The sequence below is a fragment of the Astatotilapia calliptera genome, chromosome 23, assembly GCF_964374335.1.
Source record: "Astatotilapia calliptera chromosome 23, fAstCal68.1, whole genome shotgun sequence".
Lineage (NCBI taxonomy): Eukaryota > Metazoa > Chordata > Actinopteri > Cichliformes > Cichlidae > Astatotilapia > Astatotilapia calliptera.
In genome coordinates, this window is record NC_137443.1 from 36573388 (window position 1) to 36592178 (window position 18791).

The following is an 18791-nucleotide window of genomic DNA, read 5'->3' on the forward strand; positions in this document are numbered from 1 at the left end:
TTCATGGGTGATGAATGAGGTAAAAGAAAATTACAGAGCTGAGTTTGCTAGTCTTTTCTTATGGGAAGGCATTATGCATATGTGTGTGTGTGTGTGTGTGTGTATGAGTGCTCATGTAAAGTTTAATGTGTATCTGTTGTTGTGTACAGTATCCTGAAGGGACTCAGCCGTCATTGCTAGTGCTCTTTCTTAATTTGTTTATGCCATGTGTCTCCAAAACCTGATTTGCCCCCACCCAACATACACACACATACAAACACACTGATATACAGAAAGCTACATTTATAGCCTTGTTAAACTCCTCTAGGTTATTTCACATGAGGTGAGCTGTGCATTGCTTGGCATAACCATCCCTTATTTATGCTACACCTCAGGCTAGCTGTCAGCCAGCACAGCTTTCCCCTGTGTATCCACTCTGGTACTCCTAACAGTGACACACGGTATCTAAAGCAGCTCCATCCAAATCCTTTCTAAAACACCCCCCCCCCCCCAAAAAAAAACAAAAAAAACAAAAACCTTCAACCCCCATTCTCTGTCTTGCTGGATATCACTTCATTAGACTCAAAATTAACGGCTAAGTCTTGGCATTTCAAATCATTTGCCACCAAATCCTCCTGACTTTATTAATATTGACTGCACTGCATGCGACAAATGGAATTACCACTTGGCAGTCGCATGGCTCTGCCAATCACTCGAGTTGCTTTTTACTTCCATGTCTTTTCAGATTCATATATATGTCTCAAACAGTTCTTCAACTTGGCAAAGAAGGTTTGTGAAATCATAAGACTTGGAAGGCCCATATTAGTGTTATCAGTTCAGTGTCCAATCAAACATTATACAATGCCATAATTAAAAATGAATTCTTGAGTATTAGAAACTAAAATGTTGCGTGAAATTGCAGTGGTGTTTGACAGCATTCTAATCAGTGTTGTATGTAATCGGATGTATTTCCCAAATACAATGAAAGAATCAGACTCAGAATAATCTAATAATCCCTAATTAAATTATATGGGTTTCTGCTGCTCCAACACAGTAACAGTCTCTGAGACACCACCCTAAGGGAGTCCAGCTCTGTCCCCACAAAATTACTGGCCTTGCGGATCAGTTTATTGAGTCTGTTGGCATCTGTGACCCTCAACCTGCTGCCCCAGCATGCAACAGCATAGAGGATGGCACTGGCCACAACAGACTCGTAAAAAATCCTGAACATTGTCCGACAGATGTTGAAAGACCTCTGCCGCCTTAAAAAAACAAGAGCCTTCTGCCCTTCCCGTAGAGCGCAGTGGGGTTTTTAACCCAGTCCAGTTTAATGTCTATGTGTACTCCAAGGTATTTATAGTCCTCCACAATGTCCACATTGACACCCTGGATTGAAACAGGGGTCTAAGAACCTTCAGATGATATATGTGTAGTACTGTGCAAAGGTCTCGTGGCCCTCATTTCTTTATATTTTGCTTCCAAGGAGTATTCCTTGAGCAAACGCTGCCCAGGTTTTCTGAAGTTTTTCTTTTTACATTGGCTCCGTTTTCACTCAGTCCAGTCCTTGTACCTAACCATTTTCAAAGGAAGGTTGTTTTTTGTTTGTTTCTTTAATAAGTCGTTTAACACCAATCTATGAAACCTTCAAGCATAAAAACGCCACCTAACTCAAGTTATTAACCAGTGTTATATAAGGTTGCAGTGATTTTTGATGACCAAATTCTAATAAGTTCATCATTTAATCCAAGTGGATATCTTTGCCAAATGCAATGAAAGACCCTCCAGGTGTCCCCGATATACTGAATATATTCATGTATATGTACCAGAATATCTAAAAACATTATGCCTCCAGTCACAGCTGTCACTGGCAGCGATGAATAAAAAGGTGCTAACACAGATGATTGACATGTATGTGCATATATATAGATAATTATACATCTGCTAGATACTTGACAGCTCTAAGGCCCACGTGGGAACACTAGCCATGTGGTCCATACATACATATCTTATATATGCTAAGTTAATTGGGTGGCACCAAACTTTCTTGATGTGCATGCATGTTTTCACAAACCCTAAATGCTAATTGAACACTAGGAATTGGCAGTTGGTGGTCATTACCAACCAGTGTTGAAGCTGTTACTTGAAAAAAATGAATGTGTTCCACATGGGTTATATAATGTGAAAGAAAGTAGTGTGTTACACTGTACATTACTTTAATGTTAGTCCATAAAATCAAATGAAATACATTGTCAATTTCATGTTGTTTTAGTGTTTACATATCAAAATCTGCAAGAAAAATTGCAACAAGTACAAAGAGACATCAAAGTCGCCACAGTGGTTCTACTGTAGAAACATGGAGGCTAAAATGCTGTAAGCATGACTGCTCATTACTTAAATACCTGTTTAAATTCAAGTTCTGGATGCATGGCTGGGGTAAACATACACTCAGATTTTTCACCACTCTGGGTTTTTGGCTAGCTATGTGTTAGCATAGCTAGTCTAAAGTTGCTTGTCTAAAGTTGTGCTTGAAGTTGTATCCATTTAAAAGTGTCAAGATTACAACTTGGTGAAATATTAATTGTCTGCTGCATCTTCTCATCAAGTGAAAACTTCCTAATCTCTTCTCTTTGCTGCAGATTCAAACTCTATTCCCTTCTCACCTCTTCTTCTTTTTTTAATTCCTTCAGCTTCTCTTCCTCATCTCATTCTTAGAAGAAGATAAGTCAAGCAACTGTCAGATCACCACTGCACTGAAATTCAGAATTGAAACTCAGCGCTTAAAATGGCCGTCCGTGACTTTTCTCGCCCCCGGTTTGATTTGCAATATCATGCTCAGGAATAAATAGTTTTTCAAAATTGTGTTTACCACTTTTAAACTGACAGGTTCTTGGCCTTATATAAAATCTGCTGGCTTTTTTTCTTTTTCAGCACGCCACCGCTTCTCTCATTTTCTGTTTTCATTTTAATGTTCCTCTCTCTCTCTCCATTCCTACTGTCACCTTATCACAGCAGGCATTGTTATGTTAAACAGACGCTTAGAACCTGCATGGCACCAAAATAAAAGCTGAGAGCCACTGTCTGCCTCAGTGTGAAATGAAGCTTATTATCTTTCTGATATCAGTTCAAAGTAGTTTACAAAGCTGTTAAAAGTTTAATTTTAGCCTGGCAAAATATTATGAGAGTAAGATTGTTTTTTTTAATTTTGCCATTAACTTGTCCAAGTCCTGCAGATTCACTGGGCTTTCTCCAGCACATACACACATGTAGAGATTCTCTATTCTCCTGCTATCCTCCTGCTTGTTCCCACCATCTGGAGCCGATGGGAGTGATGTGCTGCGATCAGCTCCCTGGTGTAGGAGCACACAGGAGCACAGAGCACAGCAAACTCTCGCCTCCCCCCCTGACATTTTGGAAAACCCTTGGCGGGCTTGACTTTAGTTGATTAATGATCTCGAGGGCTGCTGTGTTCACGGATGACACAGTCTTGTACAGACACACTAGCTTGCATAGGTATGATGCAGGGTGATTAATGGAAGGGTTAATGTGATGAGAAAATAAAAACAGCAGTTTATTTGGTGCAGCGAGCAACATCTAATGCACGCTTTGGCCTTATTTATGCCACGCTGAAACTGAGACCAAAAGCGGAGAGTTTATTTATGTTTATAATTTATGTGAATTTTTTATTTTCTTTAAAAAAAAAAGAAGAAATGCCTGCACAGTGGAAAGCACAAACTATACATCTCTGCTTTGTATAGTATATGACTTATTATTAGCTAAAATAATACTGTAGGCCATTTTACACAAGTAAATATCATGGATCATAAACTGATACACACGCCCCGAGAGTCCATGTTTGCTAAATTAGCTGGTAAAGAAAATTGGCAAGTTAGCTACTTCCACTCATATGATTTTGCTAGCGATAACATTAGCAAGCAAGACACATGGGTTATTCAGTTAGCTGTGACTTAGCAACATTAACTCCAGCTTTCCCCCTTCATAATAGGTGTTGAGTGCCTCACTGATAGGACACCTGAAAACTTACAGTGGGGCAAAAAAGCCACCGATTGTGCAAGTTCCCCCACCTAAAATGATAACAGAGGTCAGTAATTTGCACCAGAGGTACACTTCAACTGTGAGAGACAGAATGTGAAAAAAAAAATCCATGAATCCACATGGTAGGATTTGTAAAGAATTTATTCGTAAATCAGGGTGGAAAATAAGTATTTGGTCAATAACAAAAATACAACTCAATACTTTGTAACATAACCTTTGTTGGCAATAACAGAGGTCAAACGTTTACTATAGGTCTTTACCAGGTTTGCACACACAGTAGCTGGTATTTTGGCCCATTCCTCCATGCAGATCTTCTCGAGAGCAGTGATGTTTTGGGGCTGTCGCCGAGCAACACGGACTTTCAACTCCCGCCACAGATTTTCTATGGGGTTGAGGTCTGGAGACTGGCTAGGCCACTCCAGGACTTTCAAATGCTTCTTACGGAGCCACTCCTTTGTTGCCGGGCGGTGTGTTTTGGATCATTGTCATGTTGGAAGACCCAGCCTCGTTTCATCTTCAAAGTTCTCACTGATGGAAGGAGGTTTTGGCTCAAAATCTCACGATACATGGCCCCATTCATTCTGTCCTTAACACGGATCAGTCGTCCTGTCCCCTTGGCAGAAAAACAGCCCCATAGCATGATGTTTCCACCCCCATGCTTCACAGTAGGTATGGTGTTCTTGGGATGCAACTCAGTATTCTTCTTCCTCCAAACACGACGAGTTGAGTTTATACCAAAAAGTTCTACTTTGGTTTCATCTGACCACATGACATTCTCCCAATCCTCTGCTGTATCATCCATGTGCTCTGTGGCAAACTTCAGACGGGCCTGGACATGCACTGGCTTCAGCAGCGGAACACGTCTGGCACTGCGGGATTCGATTCCCTGCCGTTGTAGTGTGTTACTGATGGTGACCTTTGTTACTTTGGTCCCAGCTCTCTGCAGGTCATTCACCAGGTCCCCCCGTGTGGTTCTGGGATCTTTGCTCACCGTTCTCATGATCATTTTGACCCCACGGGATGAGATCTTGCGTGGAGCCCCAGATCGAGGGAGATTATCAGTGGTCTTGTATGTCTTCCATTTTCTGATGATTGCTCCCACAGTTGATTTTTTCACACCAAGCTGCTTGCCTATTGTAGATTCACTCTTCCCAGTCTGGTGCAGGTCTACAATACTTTTCCTGGTGTCCTTCGAAAGCTCTTTGGTCTTGGCCATGGTGGAGTTTGGAGTCTGACTGTTTGAGGCTGTGGACAGGTGTCTTTTATACAGATGATGAGTTCAAACAGGTGCCATTCATACAGGTAACGAGTGGGGGGCAGAAAAGCTTCTTACAGAAGACGTTACAGGTCTGTGAGAGCCAGAGATTTTCCATGTTTGAGGTGACCAAATACTTATTTTCCACCCTAATTTACGAATAAATTCTTTACAAATCCTACCATGTGAATTCATGGATTTTTTTTTCACATTCTGTCTCTCACAGTTGAAGTGTACCTCTGGTGCAAATTACTGACCTCTGTCATCATTTTAAGTGGGGGAACTTGCACAATTGGTGGCTGACTAAATACTTTTTTGCCCCAGTGTATGTTATTGAACTGGATGTCTTGAACATGTTTGCATTGCTGGTGCCTTTTGAAGCCTTTTAGATGGAACTAACATAACATGCTGTGTGGCTGCTTTCATCCAAGAAGTTGAGTTCCATTAACTAGCAGGTATGTGAGTTTTTGTGTTACACCTGTATCTGTTAATGCAGCTTGCTAGCCAAGCTTGGTAGCCTTGGATGATAAGGTAGCACCTCACCCTTCTGCCTCCAAAAATTACTAAAATACTAATGTTGAAGCCTTTGAATGAAGAGTCCAGAAACCATTGGGTGACATAACATTTGCTAAATGCATCTGTCATGCAATGTTTTTTGGTAATATCAATGGTTCGAAAATTGTACTGAGCAGATTCTTGGTTAGAAGCCAATGAATGAAAATGAGTGAGCTCATAAACTTGGCAGGAAAATGATTACAGAGGCTACATTCGTCTTTTATACTGTATGCTTATATTCTGATTCTGATTTTAAATCAAGTTATATTGCCAGAGACTTTTTTTAAAAAGGGCCTTATTTCATATTTCCCTCACCTTTTAAAGTTGATTTTAAATGCTAGCTGTTTTTTGAACTGAATTCTGTAACATATGGAGCTGCTTCCATGTAGAGGTCAAGCTGTTGGGTCACAATTCAGTGATGTAAAAATAGTGTTTGTGGACTTTTGAAATAGCCCACTCATTTATAGCGATGTGGTGCTGTGCCATTATTATTGTGTTTACACCACTCTTGGAAGGGTAATACAAACATGTGTTATCGCTTGGCATTGTTTTACTTCACACATAATTCAGCTTTAGGTTACAACACATAACAACATTAACAATACGTAATGTAACACATATCTGCGAAAACAGATGCACTACCAGATTTTAATATTATCATGTAAAAATACATATATAGTGTAGATATGTGTTTTTTTGAGTACATTTTAGAAAAAATGGAACACTTGACATTTCTTTTGTTATATATTTTTAATGTATTTATCTGTGTGACTATGACCCTTGGCATGTTAAAACTGTATCTGGATAATGCTGCTTCTGTTTGGTTTCAGTCAAGCTCACTGTATGTCAGAAGATAACAGTTTTTATTTAGCACCAACACTTTCATACATACACAGATCGGTTGCAAAGTGGCTTGCAGATGTGTAGCAAATACAAGCAGACTAAAGCACTGAGATCAGCTTCACTACTGGGACTGTGGCTCAGCTTCACTTGCCCCAAATATGTGTTTAGTAAGAAAGAAAATGAATGATTGAAAGGAAGAATGACTTTACTTATTTAAACAATATTGTTTTTATCTTACAGATTGGAATGCCATGGCAGATTGATGACCTGTGTACCCTGCCTCTCGCTCTATAAGAGCTGGGACAGGCTTTTGCAAACAGCTACAGGATGCATAGCTCACCAACTATGTGTCTAACTATACAACTATGCTTCAAATAAGCTAAGAGCATCCCTTAAATGCGCATTTATGCATTAGCAAAATATATATTACTGCATGCTTGCACACACTTGACTCCTACACGCACAGGCAAATAAAATCTGTGGTCCAAAGTCAAAAGGTCACAGAGGCATTTAATGTCAAAAGTCCTAAGCCGTTTCATCTGTCTGAAAGAGCGAGGTCTTTCCTGAATAATATTTATATAAATTAAAATCCCTGATACATTGTATGGCCTTTTAAACACCCTGCTATGCAAAAGCAACATCAATCAACAGAAGCGACATATCTATCCAACTATAATGGGGTTTGGTGTTGCGAATAGACTGGGAAGTGTAATAATTCATTGGCGGGGAGGTGTTTTGCTTCTTTACGACAAAAGAAACCAAGCGTGAAACGAGATAACCTTATTAATACTTTGTGATATTAGCCAATGTTTTTGTGTCCTTCTTAAGTGTTGATTGTTATGTTGCTTTGACAATGAGATCATCCGTGCATTAAGCCTTCAAGACCTTCTGAGGTGAGCTTTTAAAAAAGCAGCAATTAGAGTGCAACAAAGTGTTGAAAGAATTCACTCGATTTTTTGAAGAAAATTAGCAAGCTGCGATTTAAGGCTTACACTTGAGAATTGCAGTTAATCCACTATCTTTCTCATTAGTTCAATGCTTTTTACTGTACTTAACTTCTCTGACATTTGCAGCCCTATTAGGTTTCCTCTTCATATGACTCTAGAGGTATTATATAAGGGTTAAAACTTTGCTGTAAGCACTATATAGAATCACCCAAACCTCCTGATCATACTCCTCTGCTCCCCAGCCTCCCGCAGACAGCTTTACCCTGGGGCTAACTAACAAACAGCCTGTTCGATGAACCAAAACGACTAAATGACTTGTTGTTGTTGCGCTGTGCATCAAAGCCAGGTACATTCATGGCAGCCTAGACGATGGGGCTGAGGAGATAGGAAGGCATGCTGCTTGTTAGTGTCAGCCTAGCTGTGTAGAAAAAAAAAAGAAGAAAGAAATACCAAGGTGAGAGGATCAAGCGCCTGTCACAGGGTAATAAAAACAAACCGGAACCCGGCTTGTGCAAGAGGAAAGAGCGGGACGCCGGCACGACCTTAAGGTTTCAACACTGAGGTAATTTTTATTGTCGCTGTTACTGATAGCAAGGTAAATGTCATGTTTTGGAAAAGAGCTGCCATTATCTCAGTCTTAAGGTTAACAGCAACAGTGTGGCGCTTAAAGAGGAGAGTGAGTTCAGCAGCAGTGTGATGGTGGTCCTAATGGTGACGCTTATTTTAAAGACAGGCTAGATGTGGATATTTGCCTGAAGATGCAGTAGTAAAGCTAATTAGGCTGAGTAGTTTGGAGTTGCTGGAAAACAGTCGGTAGCAGGAGCCCGACAATTTCCCACCAGAGTGAAGTCAACAGTAGCCTCATCAGGTCGACCGTATCGCCAGCTGCTCCAATCAATTCTTCCTAGTTAACACCCACAGCGGCACATAATGAAATAATTATAACTAGACGGGGAGAGTATCTTGTTGATTTGCAGAATTTTCAATCTCATTTGAAAAAGGGGATTAGCTTTGTCAGTCGCAACCGAAGCCTACACTAGCTCAATTACGCCAATGTACGACATAAAAAAAAATGTATATAAAAAAAGATTTTTAATTAATTCAGAAGATTAGTTATGATCTTTGAGATTGCATTTGTTAATGGAGTTATGGCACAGTGTTAGAAAAGCTCTCAGTGCGAGGGAGACCGCTGCTCTGCTGAAGGCCTGCCTTTGTAAAATCCACCCTCACTTGATCCAATCAATTCTGGATGCAATGCTGAAAAAATAATGTCACCCATGCCAAGTGGGGAAGCTGAGTTTATTTAAATGCCTGATTTTGTTCCTGAGATTTTTGGACTAATTTTATGTAAAAAGAAACAAAAATCACAGAGCATTACTAATCAGAATCATATTAAAATTCCAAACATCAAGTTTTTAATCTTCAAATTGTGGGGCTCAGGTATTTCAAAAAAGAAAAATAACTAGCTCAAAGGTAGCTTTTAACATCAGCCCTCTTTAGAGATTCCTGAGCTTTACTGTCAAGTACAAAGAAAACATTTGAAGCTTTACAAGTGTTCTAAGCTTATATTTCTAGTGTTTTCTAAATTATCAAGTTTTCTCATAATCAAGGTAAGTTTTTGTTTTCCTGTTTTCTGACAAAGTTATTCGCTTGCATGCATTAATTTACAATGGATAAAACATGAAAAACAAAAATAGAAAACTAGCCTGGAGACACTCATGCATATATAGTAAAATCACTGAGCACACTAATCAAAGCAAATCACTGCTCTCTCTATCCTCTAAATTAAGAGTAATTAGTTAAAATTGTTGCCTTGCCTTTGAGAAGATGGAAAAACCAAAAGGCATCTTTGGCTGCTCCTTTATTTCCCAAGGGGTCACCACAGTGGATGGATCCACATATTTGATTTTACAGATATTTTACACCAGATACCGTTCCTGATGCAGGCTTTATCAACTGCTAGTGGGAGTGCAGTAGCTTGTGACTCCTGAGGCTGGTTTGTGCCTCTTCCTGGAATTGAATTGGAGATCATCAGGTTGTAAGGTGAATGCGTTAACCACTACACCACAGAGCCATGGAAAAACTGTTAACTGTACTTGCTTTCATTCCTGTATATTGTTAGCATCTGGATCTGCCTTTCCCTCAGTGGATTCAAATTATCTTCACAGGAAACAATACAAGTGTGCCTGATTATATCTTTGTCTCTGTTCTTTGTCGACTCTCTTTACACTGTGGTACAGTCGTGTTGAGTTACACCCTACTGCTGCTGCTTCACACTTAAGGTGTTTAACTGATAACACATAACGCATGTTTGCTTTAGTTATTTATTTATTTTTTAGGTTGTAGAGAAGAGAAAGTGCAGTTTTTAAAGAAAGCACATCAAGTAAGGGAACTTACTGCGTGCTAAGTTCAGTAGAGGAACTTACTTGGACAGTCACAGTGAGCTGATAGAGAAAGAACTGCAGGATAATAGCTGAACTACTGAATAAGCCAATCAGATTTTACTCTGCCTGGCATCTGAGTAGAAACCTCGACAAAAATGAAATTGCAGTTGAGCAATGACCACTTGAGACTGACACAAAAAGTAGTTAAATTTGAATAGACTTCCAAGATAAAATGCCCAACAGAAATAAACACATTTACAGTGCAGTGAAATTTAATATTTGGGTATCAAATTAGATACAAGAGGGAATTTTAGCTAATGCTAGCATAAAGTCAATGTAAGTTTTTTCTTTTGTTGTTTTTTTTAGTCAGGTGTCATTATTATATCAAAACAAAAAAGTTTTAAAAAATGATTTTCATCAATATAATGTTTACAAGTGTTATTTTGTCTTGTTAGCATTCATCTGTATTAAAGACAATTGAACTAGTTAGCTGGCTGAGTTTCTTTTGCTGCAAACTTCTTTTTTGTTATTGTTCTTTCTTTTTTTCCCCAACAGATGATATCAGCATTCTATTTAAATTGCCACTGGACTTTGCCAACAGTGCATTAGCCAGAAAAAACTCAGTGCTACCCTGTCATCTAAATATAGCTATGAAGTCTGGTTTTGAAAAATGACTGAAATGCTAAACTCAACGCTTCAAAATGGTAAATCACAAAAAAACTAATAATGTCTCGTTGGCTACATCCATCTTTTATATAAGATGGATGTAGTCAGAAACTTAGTAGGAGCAGTAGAAAGGGATGAAAAGGGACAACAGATTCTAAAAATGGAACGAAGAGGATGAAGTTGCTGTAAACAAATTATTCTACTCAGTTGTTTTACATACTCTGCTGTATGCCCCCCATATTTTTCTTTTCTGTTCTGTTTTCTTATGAAAAGTCCTTCACAAACAAACCTGATTTTTTTTCTTTCCTCTGTTTTGAAATCCCCTTGAAGATCTCTCCCACCAGAACTGCCCCGGCTGACTCACCACATTGCTGCGGCGTTCCTGAATTCATTAATTCCAACTGGTCTCTTCTCAAAGACCCTGCCCGAGCCTGCGGAAGCCTTTTATTGTACAGCACATCCGCTGCTTTGTTTCTTGGCGTTGTCCGATGACTATTGTGATGGAAGGTATTTGATACTTACAGCTGCTTTTATGTAAAATGGCAGGGTTGTGCATGGCATGTCTGTCTTCAGAACAAACAACAGAAAGCCTCTGGAGCTTCAACAGTTTGACAGATGCTTTTATCAGTCCACTAGTATATGTAACCAATTCTTCCTTACAGCTAGAGCTAAAGTACTTTTTTTTACAATTATTAAATGTTGAATTTATGGAATATTTGGACAACTGTTCCTGCACAGTACAATTTGCACAGAAAACGACAGATGTCTGACTGATCACACATCTGGGGATGCTGAACAAGGAAGTGAGAGTTAACAGATGAATCTATAAGTGTGTTTGTGTGTGTGTGTGTCTGCCCATGTGTTTCTCTCAGGGAGCATCAGAGTGCTTTATCTGTCATCATAAGGACAGAGACAAAGGCTGCCGCAGCCAGGATACTCAGAGATGCAGTCAACTGTCTGTTTTGGGGTTTAGGGATGTGGTGACAAAATATAATATATCGCCAGTATGAAAAATGTTGGAGAAGATATTTACAAGTGTCAATCAAATACGAATCTTGAGATGTGACTGAATTTTCTTACAGTGACGTCACTTTGTCTTAAAAAATAGTTGGGATTGTGTTCCACACAAATCTCTTCAGTCTAATTTCAGCATATACAGGGAGTGCAGAATTATTAAGCAAGTTGTATTTTTGAGGAATAATTTTATTATTGAACAACAACCATGTTCTCAATGAACCCAAAAAACTCATTAATATCAAAGCTGAATGTTTTTGGAAGTAGTTCTTAGTTTGTTTTTAGTTTTAGCTATTTTAGGAGGATATCTGTGTGTGCAGGATGCGAGAAATCGTCAACTTAACGCGAGAAATCATCAACTTAACGCCCAACCAATGTGGCTTCATCAGGGGGCGTGGCACGACGGACGCCATCCATGCTGCCCGCCTGCTTTTGGAGAAGCACCGAGAGAAGTCCAAGACCATCCACATGGCCTTCCTCGACTTGGAAAAGGCGTTTGACCGTGTCCCACACGATCTCATCTGGCACTCCCTGCGATCACATGGAGTTCCTGAAGCCTACGTCAACTGGACAAAGCTCCTCTACCGACAAGTCACCAGCGTGGTCAGAAGCCCAGTGGGAACATCGCCGCCCTTTAACATCAATGTGGGCGTCCACCAAGGCTCGGCACTCTCCCCGCTGCTCTTCATCCTTTGCATGGACACTGCGACGGCGGATCTCCAGTCACCCCATCCCTGGACACTTCTCTACGCCGACGATGTCTTCCTGGCCGATGAATCGCGAATAGAACTGCAATACCAAACGCAGCAGTGGAAGACTCGCCTAGCTGACTTCGGCCTGAGGCTCAACACCAACAAGACCGAATACTTAGAGGCTGGCCCCCAGACCGACGGCACGATCAGCGTCGATGGAGAAGATCTGCCGAAAGTACCTCATTTCAAATACCTCGGATCGATGATCAGCAATGACGGCGATATCCTACTAGATGTACGAGCCAGGATCAACGCAGCGTGGATGAAATGGCGCCAAGTCACCGGCGTCCTGTGTGACCGAAGAATGCCCAATCGCCTCAAGTCAAAGATCTACAAGAGTGTAGTGCGCCCCGTCGCCCTCTATGGATCCGAGTGCTGGCCAGCCACCGCAAAGCACGAACAAGCCCTTCACACGATGGAAATGCGGATGCTGCGATGGTGCCTAGGCCTGACACGATGGGACCACGTCATGAACACCGACGTTAGAAAGAGGATGGGAATCGCGCCAATCACAGATAAGATGCAAGAAGCGAGGCTGCGGTGGTACGGACATGTGGTACGGAGCGATGAGAACTCAGTGGTGAGAACAGCACTGCGGCTCAGCCCCCAAGGACGTTGACCTAGAGGCAGACCAAAGCGGAGATGGATGGACCGAATCAAGGACGACGTGAAGAAGATCGAAGCCGATCTGACCGACGCCCTTGACCGACCCAAGTGGAGACGACTTTGCAGAAAAGCGGACCCTGCAACCGAGCGGGAAAAACGCTAGGAGGAAGAAGATCTGTGTGTGCAGGTGACTATTACTGTGCATAATTATTAGGCAACTTAACAAAAAACAAATATATACCCATTTCAATTATGTATTTTTACCAGTGAAACCAATATGACATCTCCACATTCACAAATATACATTTCTAACATTCAAAAACAAAACAAAAACAAATCAGCGACCAATATAGCCACCTTTCTTTGCAAGGACACTCAAAAGCCTGCCATCCATGGATTCTGTCAGTGTTTTGATCTGTTCACCATCAACATTGCGTGCAGCAGCAACCACAGCCTCCCAGACACTGTTCAGAGAGGTGTACTGTTTTCCCTCCTTGTAAATCTCACATTTGATGATGGACCACAGGTTCTCAATGGGGTTCAGATCAGGTGAACAAGGTGGCCATGTCATTAGTTTTTCTTCTTTTATACCCTTTCTTGCCAGCCACGCTGTGGAGTACTTGGACGCGTGTGATGGAGCATTGTCCTGCATGAAAATCATGTTTTTCTTGAAGGATGCAGACTTCTTCCTGTACCACTGCTTGAAGAAGGTGTCTTCCAGAAACTGGCAGTAGGACTGGGAGTTGAGCTTGACTCCATCCTCAACCCGAAAAGGCCCCACAAGCTCATCTTTGATGATACCAGCCCAAACCAGTACTCCACCTCCACCTTGCTGGCGTCTGAGTCGGACTGGAGCTCTCTGCCCTTTACCAATCCAGCCATGGGCCCATCCATCTGGCCCATCAAGACTCACTCTCATTTCATCAGTCCATAAAACCTTAGAAAAATCAGTCTTGAGATATTTCTTGGCCCAGTCTTGACGTTTCAGCTTGTGTGTCTTGTTCAGTGGTGGTCGTCTTTCAGCCTTTCTTACCTTGGCCATGTCTCTGAGTATTGCACACCTTGTGCTTTTGGGCACTCCAGTGATGTTGCAGCTCTGAAATATGGCCAAACTGGTGGCAAGTGGCATCTTGGCAGCTGCACGCTTGACTTTTCTCAGTTCATGGGCAGTTATTTTGCGCCTTGGTTTTTCCACACGCTTCTTGCGACCCTGTTGACTATTTTGAATGAAACGCTTGATTGTTCGATGATCACGCTTCAGAAGCTTTGCAATTTTGAGACTGCTGCATCCCTCTGCAAGATATCTCACTATTTTTGACTTTTCTGAGCCTGTCAAGTCCTTCTTTTGACCCATTTTGCCAAAGGAAAGGACGTTGCCTAATAATTATGCAGACCTGATATAGGGTGTTGATGTCATTAGACTACACCCCTTCTCATTACAGAGATGCACATCACCTAATATGCTTAATTGGTAGTAGGCTTTCGAGCCTATACAGCTTGGAGTAACACAACATGCATGAAGAGGATGATGTGGACAAAATACTCATTTGCCTAATAATTATGCACTCCCTGTAAATACGTCAATTCTGTGCTTGCAGTGCTGTGACTTGCGGGTGTGAGTCGGAATAGAAAGAGAAGCCCTGGAGTTACACAGATTTGAAGGTTTCAGGATCATTTATTTAAATTTTACGCAGCTGCTATACAAGTGTTGGTGAAAAAAGAAGCATAGCTTGTTTCAGCCAGTGGGGGAAAAAAATATTACAGGCTGGCTATAGGTTTCCCACACTGCTCACCCCAGCAGTGTAATCAACAGAGCATTGTGTCTCCCAGAGCTCTTGTCTGACGGTCTATAGGACACCTGTGTGTGTGTGTGTGTATTTTAACTTTTTACTTATATTTGCATTTTGTGTTGAATTGTTATTTTTATGATTTATGGTAGCGATGCTTTGAAAGGGCAGCCCAGCAGAATATAAATGTGCTCCTTGTAAACACGAGCACTTAGATTTTTTTTTTAGCTGAAGATATGTTTATATTTGCATTTAATGTAATGTAAAGACATTACTTTTTTCATTGAATATTAACTTTACACATCATTTGCTTTTGTTTTCACTACAGCTGCTGCAAAGGTGTTAATTATAGCGGTGCTTGTAAGTCTGTCCCTGTGTGTGTATGAACAGTGTTCCTGTTCCAGAGAATAAATGTGCAGATGGTGATTGGTTTGGTAACCGCTGGTCTTCAGCAGCAAAAATGATCCTATAGCAGCTTCATATGGAGTGGAACAAACGTGAATGCACCATAGTCTGATCTGTTTTTCTTTATTATGCTTATTAGATCATGTACAGAAGCAATCACCTTAGAATCATCATGCTGATATCTTCCATCAGTCCACATAATGAGTAAAAACCTGAAATTTGGAAATTTTTAAGGTTTGTCTTTGCTTCAGTAAATGTGCAAAAGTCTTGAGCAATAACACATTTCTTTATATTTTGATTAATTTTGAGTGATTAATATATCTGTATTAAGCAAAAATACAGTTTGTACAATTCTATGAAGCTTCAAAGTCATTATTTAGTATGACCACCTTGATTCTTCAATTAGTAATTCTCTTAGGCAAAGTTTTATATTATTTCTTTAAGTAGTCTTCAGCAATAGTTCTCCAAGTTTATCTTGATAGACATTCAAAGCTCTTCTTTTTGGATGTTGACTGCCTTTAGTTTCGTTCTCTGTCAAGACGATCCCACACTGCTTCAATAATGTTGAGGTCCAGGCTCTTTGGAGGCCAATCCATGACTAATACTTTCCCACTGTGAGCTTTTCTATTCAGATATACTTTTACCGTATTGGCAGTGTATTTGGGATCACTGTCATGCTGATGATGGCAGATCAAAATCTGATTGTCCTTTTCTGTGATCATAATTCAACAATCCACACAGAACCTCTAAAATCTTTTAGAGATGTGAGTATTAAAAATTTGGATTAATTCCTCAATAAGACCTGTTGTTACCGATTTGCATGCCAGTACTTTTGTAATTTTACATACCTCAGCCTTTTCTCCCTTTTCCTTGTCAATGGTTTATTGACAGCCACCTTTCTGTTAGAACCATTTCTGATGAGATTTCAGTGAACAGAAGATGGTCAAATCTTGTATCGCTTAAGTCCTGCATCAGGTCTTTACTGGATTTTTTTTCCTATTTTATGAATGAGCTTCAGGTGACTTTCATCTCCTCCAACCCTGGGTTCACCCGAAACCTCTGGTTACGTCTACACTAGCCAGGATAAATCTGAAAACGGAATTTTCGTCTGAAAACGCTCTGCATCCACACTATCGTTTTTAGTCGTTTTCACAGAGTTGTGCGTCCACATTGAAATGGCCAAAAACACTTGCGTTCCAGTACTGCGCATGCGTGAAATGCAAGACGATTCGACCTACCTCATTTCTGTCTGCCGTTTATTTACTTGAAACGTCGCGGCAAAATGTTGAGGAAAAACACAGAGGCCCTTTCTCAATTCTAAGTACGCAAGTACGTACTCGCGTTCTCGGCGAGACTGGACTTGCCGAGAACGCAAGCACGGACTCGCGATTTGTACAATTGGAACACCAGCGTACTTGATGATGTCACAGGTCCGGAGTTTTTACTACCGTCCCCTCTTAATTTAACTTTGAGTGATATGTTATGAAGCTTAACTTTAATCACAGCCAAACCGATTTACTCAGGAACAAATAAAACACTGAAATGAACCAAACAGGGTGGCTGTAGCTCAGGAGGTAGAGCAGGTCACCTACTGATCGGAAGGTCGGTGGTTCTATCCCTGGCTCCTCCAGTCTCTATGTCAAGTATCCTTGGGCAAGATACTAACCCCAACTGGCTCTCCGCTGCATCCATCGGAGTATGAATGTGCATGAATGTCGTTAGAAAGCACTAAATATAGATAAAGTGATTGGGTGAATGAGGCGTGTTGTATAGAGCGCTTTGAGTACGTGAGAGTAGAAAAGCGCTATATAAGAATCAGTCCATTAATATTTAGAAGTGATCTAAGTTACTTATATATCATGTTTAACCTCAGTAGCGAAATCTCTATTAATAAAAATAGTGTACATGTATGTCTTAATAAAAACAAGCACGTGAGATGTTAGAACGCCTTTATTTTTATTTTAGTACAATAGACAGCTGCTGGGGTTTGTTTAACCTGAGTAGCGAAAAAACCACGGGGGGGTTGAAAATGATGTGCCGGGAGTCCGCTGTTCTCGCCGGCTCTAGTGATCCTCGACCTCGCTGTCTGCTATGGAGCTGGCGGGTCACAGACGTCTCCGAAAACGTCGGAGCACGTTTGGAAATATATGATATCTTGATAAATCTAGCAGATATTTGAAGCTTACACAGCTACATTCTCACTTGAAAATAACAAAAGTTTATTTTGTGATGCAGAAAGAGTAATATTTCAAAGTTTTTAGCCCCGCTCGTCCGCCATTGCTGCGTTAGAGTTTTGGACGAAATGCATTCTGGGATATTTAGCTGTATCAAGTCCACACAAGTCACCACCAATGCATGCTCGATAAAACAGGCGTAGCAAGAACACATCCGGGACTTTTTCTGATGAGGCATGAGGCTGGACGGGCTCCTCGGACCCCAGAGGGTATTGGGACCCCTGGCTGAATGTGTAGCTGACCAGGTGGGTGAGTGTGCAGCAGACTAAGGGACTGAACTGAAGACTGAACTGGAGGTTTAGGAGACTGAGCTAGTGGCATTGTTTTACTGCACTCCTGGCGTGTCAGCCAATCGTTGAAGCTGTAGGCAGCTCTTGCCCCTCCTTAGTACGAGCTCCCAAGTCTTCAGTCTCTTGCTTCTACAGCCAAACAGAGCAGGCAGGCTAAAACTTTGTTATCGGTTAGCTGGAGAAATTAATCTCTAACAACTTAAAATACCATTTAAACTGATATTGTTCACAAAGTATGGTTTTGCACTTGTTGTCGTAGAGGACAGAGTGAAAACGGAGATTTTACCAAGCTGTGGCGTCACGTAAACACTGAGCATCCCACTTCGCAGTGGTAAGCTAAATGTGGCTAATTAGACACATGATGTACAGAGTGCGGTTACAATTGTTTGGTGTCTCTGAAACATACGGTTGTTAAGCTAGTTAGATTGTTAACCAAGTCATTAACATGTGAAAAGCTGTAAATGGTTAAAGCAGCTGAAAATAAGTTTTATGGTAATTGTAATTAGACTTTATGTTGCTTCCTGATACTGTTTTGATGTCAATCAGTTATTTTACAATGCTCAGTATTGAATACTTGGAGGTAATTTTCAGTGTATTTCCACTTGTACTAGTAGGCCTATGGTACAAGCGGGATTAAGCACATCTATTTTAATACTCCTATTTGTAGACTGAATCCTTGTGTTTTGCTACTTTGGGGGGAAATTTTTATACTTGAAGTTCTGTTAAAACCTGTTGTAATCCTGTATTGTTTACAAAATTCTTTTAAAAGGCTTAACATCACTAAAGTACTTTTAAGCCACACAACGGTGTTTTGTCTGGTTTCTCTGTCGTTCATGTATCAGAGCTCTAAGAGTCGTTCTTAATCTTCTGATACTAGCCCAAATTACTCATTACCTTGGTTATTATTGGTACTGTAGCATGTACAAACTGATATTAAGATTTAATAGAGCTGTCAAAATTGAGAGCAAACAAAACAACTGCTGTATAATGCCCTCCGCTATCTTAGTTTAATTGGTCACAT